The following is a 7,210-nucleotide window of genomic DNA, read 5'->3' as shown; positions in this document are numbered from 1 at the left end:
GTCAGAGTCTGTTTGTATTTTCTTGGTAAAACATCCAGAAAACATGAAATGTATATCAATAGTGCCATCACTGAAGAGAATAAAGTATTCTTTTTGTTGTTAGGAGTCCTTATTCTATTTTAAAGATAGGAAACAAAGGATAAAGATAAATGGATATACTTGTCTACACTGAGAAATGTAAACAATGGGAACCCCCAAAGAATAGTGTGGAAAGGGCCTGATCCTTGACAGTTTAAAAATGGTCAAGGGCAGGGGCGCCTGGGTGGCGCAGTCGGTTGAGCGTCCGACTTCAGCCAGGTCACGATCTCACCGTCCGTGAGTTCGAGCCCCGCGTCAGGCTCTGGGCTGATGGCTCAGAGCCTGGAGCCTGTTTCCGATTCTGTGTCTCCCTCTCTCTCTGCCCCTCCCCCGTTCACGCTCTGTCTCTCTCTGTCCCAAAAATAAATAAACGTTGAAGGAAAAAAAAAATTAAAAAAAAAAATGGTCAAGGGCAGAAAATTCAATGAAGCCTCCAGTTTTTAAAATAACATCATACTTTCAGGTGGGGAAATGTCAAGCCTAATGGTTAGACTCTGTTAAGTTTCCCAGAGACTGAGCAGGTGGGAAAGTGGCAGAAATGCCCTGTTCGATCACGTCAACCCCTTTCTTGTCACTATCCTTAATTTCTTTGCCCTGCTGCTCTTCTAGACTACTTAGCTAGAGTACTAACTGTGGAACTGTCCAAAGCCCATCTTCTCCACACCTTTCCCGAGAGCTTATCTGACTAAGGGGATTGGTGCCATGGTTGACTGATGGTCTCTGGCTTCTGTGTGGACCCTCAAGGCTGCCCAGGAAACAGTTGGTTTTTTGTGGGGGTTATCTTTGATTTACCTTTTCATACTCTTCAAACATCTTGCCCCATTACCTTCCCTGTTGTCTCAATACATGTGTTCATCATCTATATCACAGAGAAAATGAAAGTCATCAGGAGGAATACCTCCACCCTCCTGCCACTTCATCTGCCAATCTCCTCCCATCCATTTCCATTCTTACTTCTTTCCTCCCTATTATAGTAGAAGAGTTGATCCTTCCACTTGTAGAAGCTAGTCCTCTACCAGCCATGGCTGCTGTAAAAGGAAAAGAAACATTAAGAGACAAGAAAGGACTTTTGGAAATTTAAAATTGGTTGCAGAGATAATTCGACACATGGGTTGAAAGATAAAGTTGATGTTGCCCAGGAAGTGGAATAAGAAGACAAGGAAATGCAAAACGGGAAATAAAGGACTAGCTGGAGGTCCAATATACAACTTATAGGAATGCCAATAAAAGAGAACAAAGAAATTATATTAAAAAAAAAAACTTTTACTAAAAGGAAATTTCACAGAGTTGCAAGACTATAGTTACCAAGTTGAAAGGTTATACTGAATGCCTGAAACAGTGGGTGAAAAGGAATGACACTAAGCTACATTACTGTGAAATATCAGAATAATGACAACAAAGGATTTAAAAGCTTCCAGAGGGAATAAAACAGGTCTCATCCAAAGGAACATGAATCAATAGCATTGACCTCTCAACAGCAATGCTGGAAGCAAGAGAGTGTAGCAATGTTTTCACAATTCCAACGGAAAGTTACTTCCACCCTAGAATTCTGTACCCACCTGAGCTGTCAATCAAATGTGAAGGCAGAAAGCATTTTCAAACATATGTTTCAAACTTTTATCTCCTGTGAACCTTTCCTCAGAAAGCCACTGGAGGATGTGCTCCATTAAAATGAGAGAGTAAATCAAAAAAGAGGAAGATCCCCAAAATGCAAAGGCATTTCAGGGCATCTGGGTAGCCCTGTCCGTTAGGCATCCGACTCCTGATTTCACCTTACACTTTGTGAGATCAAGCCCTGAGTCAGGCCCTGAGTTGACAGCATGGAGCCTGCTTGGGATTCTCTCTCCCTTTCTGTCTGCCCCTCCCCCACTCGTGTGCACACGCTCTCTCTCTCTCTTTCTCTTTCAAATAAACATTTTTTTTAAATGCAAGGATAGTTCAAAATAAAGTCAGTCTATGTATACATCACATTACTAGAGTGAAGGGGGGAGGAAACACAATCATCTCCATTGATGCAGAAAAGGTATTTGCCAAAATCCAACACTGTTTCACAAGAAAAACAGAAAGCTAGGAATAGAGGGGGAAGTTTCTCAACATGATAAAAGACATCTACAAAAAACCCCACAGCTAATATCATCCTCAATGGTAAGAGACTTTCTCCCTAAGATTGGAACCAGACATGGAAGCCCACTTTTCACCACTGCTTTTCATACTGGAAGTTCTAGACAGAGCAATTAGATAAGAGAAATAAATAAAAGGCACCCAAATTGGGATGGAATAAGTAAAACTATTCATGGATGACATGATCTTATATAAAAAAAATCCACAAGAGATCTGCCATAGCTGCTAATTTAAGCAAAATCACAGGGTATAAGATTAACACATGCAAAAATCGCTTGTGTTTCTATACCCCTGCAACAAACAATACAAAAAGGAAAACAGGAAAGAAACTCTACTTACAACAGCATCTAAAAAAATGAAATACCTAGGAACAAATTTAAAGAAGGAGGTGAAAGGCTTATATACTAAAAGCTACAAAACCATTGCTGAAAGAAATTTAAAAAGACCTACATTCATGGAAAGACATCTGTGTTCATGGGTAGGAAGACTTAATACTGCTAACATGTCAACACTACCCAAAGTAACCTATAGACTCAAAACCTATTGAAATGCCAATGGCCTTTTTTCAGGAATAGAAAAGCTGATCTTCACATCCATATGGAATAGCAAGAGGATCTCAAAAGCCAAAACAATCTTGAAAACGGACACAGATCTTCTGATTCAAAACTTGCTGCCAATATAATCAAAACTGTGATATTGGCATAAGGATAGACGTAAAGACCAATTGAATAGAATTGAAAGTTCAAAAACTAACCCATACATCTATGGCTAGTTGATTTTTTATTAGAATTCCATTCAGTGGGGGAAGAACAGTCTCTTCATCAACTGGTACTGGGACAACTGGATCTCCACTTGTGAAAAAATGCAGTTAGACGCCTACCTTATACCACATAAAAAATGAACCCCAAATGGGTCAATGACCTAAATATAAGAGCTAAAACTATAGAGGTAAAATAAAACATGGAGGCAAATCTTTATGACTTTGGAACTGAAGGTGAATTCTAGATGTGACACCAAATGCACAAGCAACAAAAGAGAAAACAGACAAGTTGAAGTTCATCAAAATGAAAGACTTTGGTGCATCAAAGGACTTCATCAAGAAAGTGAAAAGACAACCTATAGAATGGCAGGAAATACTTGTAAATTGTCTATCTGACAAGAGTTTAATATCCAGAACATACAGAGAACTCCTAAAGCCAAACAACAAAACGACAAATAACCCAAATAAAAAATGGGCAGAGGGCTTGCCTAGACATCTCTCCAAAGACTACCATAATGGCCAATAAACACATGATAAGATGCTCCACATCATTTGTCATTAGAGAAATGCCAATCAAAGCCACACAAGCTGCCACTTCACACCCACCAGGATGGCTGTCAGCATAAAAATGGAAAAGAATCATTGTTGGCAAGGGTGGAGAAGCTGCTGGCTGGAATGTAAAATGGTGCAGCCACTGTGGGAAACAGGTTGGCTGCTTGAGGAGGAGTTTGGTCCCTCAAAAAGCCAGACATAGAATTACCACATTACTCAGAAATTACAGGTATGCACCTGAAAGATCTGAAAAGAGAACTTGTGTGCCACTGTTCACTGCAGCATTATTCACAATAGCCAAGAGGTGGAAAGGACCCAAGTGTCCACCGGTAGATTGATGGGTAGAAAAATGTGGTCTATCCATACTACAGAGTATTACTCAACCATAAAGAAGGATTAAACCCAGGGGCACCTGGGTGGCTCAGTCGGTTAAGCGTCTTGACTCTTAATCTTGGCTCAGGTCATGATCTCATGGTTCATGAGATCAAGCCCCATATTGGGCTTCGTGCTGGCAGCGTGCTTGGAACTCTCTCTCCCATCCTCTCTGCCCTCCCCCACTTCTCAAATAAATAAATAAACATTTTTTAAAAAGGATTAAACAACATGGATGAACCTTGAAAACATGATGCTAAGTGGAATAAGCCAGGCACAAAAGGACAAATACTGCATGATTCCACTTAACAAGAAATATCTAGCATAGGCACATTCATGGAGACAGAAAGTAGACTGGAGGTTACCAGGGACTGGGGCAAAGGGGGATGGACAGTTATTGCTTACTGGCCATAGAGTTTCTCTCTGAGGTGATGGAAAAGTCTTGTAAATAGATAACGATGATGGTTGTACAACAGTGTGAATGTACCTAATGTCACTGAGCTGTCCACTTAAAGATGGTTGAGGTGGCAAATTTTGTTGTATAGATTTACCCACAATTTCAAAATTAGGAAAGAAAGAAAACAAAGAAGAAGGAAGGAAGGAAGGAAGGAAGGAAGGAAGGAAGGAAGGAAGGAAGGAAAGAAGGAAGGAAGACAGAAAACATAGGTGTCCACGAAGTAGGACATCCAACAAGGAGAGAGATGAAGGGAATGTCCAGAGTGATGGGAAGGAAGGGCCAGGTTGACAACTGAACAAGTGTCCAGGTGAGAAGAGAAGAATGAAAATGTTCAGAAAGGATGAAAACAAAACAAATGAATCAAAACTGCTGTATTATTGTATTAAGAGGACATTTTCAGCTCTATCAGACAGAGTTTAAGAGAGGTGTGTGTGTGTGTGTGTGTGTGTGTGTGTGTGTGTGTGTGTGTTTGGTGTGTATTTGATATTTCAAACCATCAAAGGAGGTAGTATTAATTAACTTTAGGAAACGCAGAAGCGTGAGTTTGGATGGGTGAGATCTAATGGTTCTCGTTCCGTAGTAGAAAGGAGTCCACTTGATAATTTTTAAAATCATAAGGAGGAGGAATATCAGGATAATCATGCTATTTAGACACATGGAGATCAATTCCCAAGGAAGCAGCTTTTTAAAAAGTTGAGGAGTGGGAAAGGACCTGATCTTTTTCATTATCCACCTCATAGTCCTATTTGATTTGGGGGGAAAGGGAGAGAAGGGAGGGTGCAAGAGAGCGAGGGGCAGAGACAAAGTGAGTGAGAGAGAGAGAGAGAGAGAGAGAAGTGGGGCTCACCCGAAGCGGGGCTTGTGCTCACCTGATGTGGGACTTGAGCTCACCTGATGTGGGACTTGAACTCGAGAACCGTGAGATCATGACCTGAGCCAAAGTCAGATGTTTAATGACTGTACCACCCAAGCGCCTGTCCTATTTGATTTTTTTAAACTTTTGTACATTCATCCATTTCTAAAAATCTTTTTTTCAGAAAGAAACCTGGGGCCCCTCTCAGGACTATGTGTGAACACTGGCCCAAAGGTCCTGTGCCCAGCTCATGTGAGTGACAGATTTTTCCCTACGAATCCCGTGGCCCTTATCCCCTCTGCCTGTGGATGAACCTGCAGGTGAGAGAAAGGGTGTGTGCAGGTGGAGGAAGTGGTAGGAGTGTGGGTGGGGGCCGAGGAAGCACAGAAAAGTGGGCTGAGGAACGTCAAAGTGGAGGGAATATCCATGGACGTGGGTTCCCATTGGTTCAGTCTCTGGCTCCCCTTCTCATCCCTGAAAACATGTCTTTGGCCTTCATACCCAAACGACAGAGTCCGGCCAGCCAGAGGGAGAGGAGGGGACAGGGAGGGTGGCAGGGGAAGGAGGAGGAGGAGGACAGAGAAGAGATGCACCCCTGCGGTGGCCTTGCTGCAGGAGTGGCCTGGCTATTTTCTGCAGCATCGGGGAGGGAAAGGCAAGTGGAAGCACTGCTGATAGCCATGTCAGTTGGCCCAGCTTTTTACACGAATTTGGTAGATAGGTCAAAATGAACCCAGCCCTCCCCCCGGACAGGAGTTTATCAGACAGAAACAGGAGTGCAAGGCCACAGGACATTAACACATCCGTGTTCTCCACGGCCTTGTTAGAATTATTGTGAAATTGGTAGCAGCTTAAATGTCCAACAGCAAAGAAACGGTAAATAGGGAACAGGGATACAGAAATTAATCCTACATTATACAATGTGAGGCAGATGGGTTTTTTTAAAAAAAACAACTGAATCTCTTTTTATTTTTAAATTTTTTTAATGTTTATTTTTGACAGAGAGAGAGAGAGAGAGAGAGAGACAGAGCATGAGCAGGGGAGAGGCAGAGAGAGAGGGAGACAGAGAATCGGAAGCAGGCTCCAGGCTCTGAGCTGTCAGCACAGAGCCCGACGCAGGGCTTGAACCCACAGACCGTGAGATCATGACCTGGGCCGAAGTCGGACACTCAACCGATTGAGCCACCCAGGTGCCCCAAATCTCTTATGTGTTGACATGGAAAGATGTGTGTGAGAAAAAGTGAGTTGCTATGCATATGTATAGTACGGCCTGTTTTTCTGGGAAAACTAGTATAAGATATATAGGTTGTAGACAAAGGTCCAAAAGGGTGGTCACCATTTAGTTTACAGCTGTTACTTTGGAAATGAGATTAAAGATGGGTTAGAGGAGAAGATTTCACTTTATTCCATGTTCTACATGCTGGAATTTTTCAAAACGGTTTATGCAGAACCATCTTGTGGGGTTGTTAAAAACCAGCTTTGGGAATGCAGGGGGAGGAGGAGCCTGGTGGAGCTGAAGCAGGGCCGCTCAGGAAGGGGGCAGGACCCAGGGCTGGGCCCTGATTTGCTCCTGGCACGTGGGCAAGCCACGGCCCCTGTTTGGGCGGAGGCTGGACGCTTGGTGCTGTGTGTGCTGCTGACGGTGGGGACGAGGGCACGCAGGGCCACCGCAGGGCTCATCAGAGCAGCCGGGCCTTCAGGCGCTAGAGTGAGTTAGAAGTTGCTGACATGCTAATGAAAAGGCAATGGAGGAAGCTGCGTGACAGACCCTGAGTTGCCAACTGAGGAGGGCTCACCAGGCAGAACTTTTCTCACCTGTGCAGCGGGCCAGGCCCTGCCCCTGCCCTGAGTTAGAACCCTCAGTCTGGGCAGCTGCAGATGAACCAGGACAAAGCCTTCCTTCCATGCAAGCTGGGGAGGGCTGAGCCCTGGTTCCTGAGCCTCGGGTCTCCAAAGGGCAGAGTGGAGCAGGGGCTCAGCTCGGCTGCAGTTCTCTTCCCAGGACGGTTCCCCGAGC

The sequence above is a fragment of the Lynx canadensis genome, chromosome A3, assembly GCF_007474595.2.
Source record: "Lynx canadensis isolate LIC74 chromosome A3, mLynCan4.pri.v2, whole genome shotgun sequence".
NCBI classification, from domain to species: Eukaryota; Metazoa; Chordata; class Mammalia; order Carnivora; family Felidae; genus Lynx; species Lynx canadensis.
Note: the sequence above shows the minus strand (reverse complement) of the source record.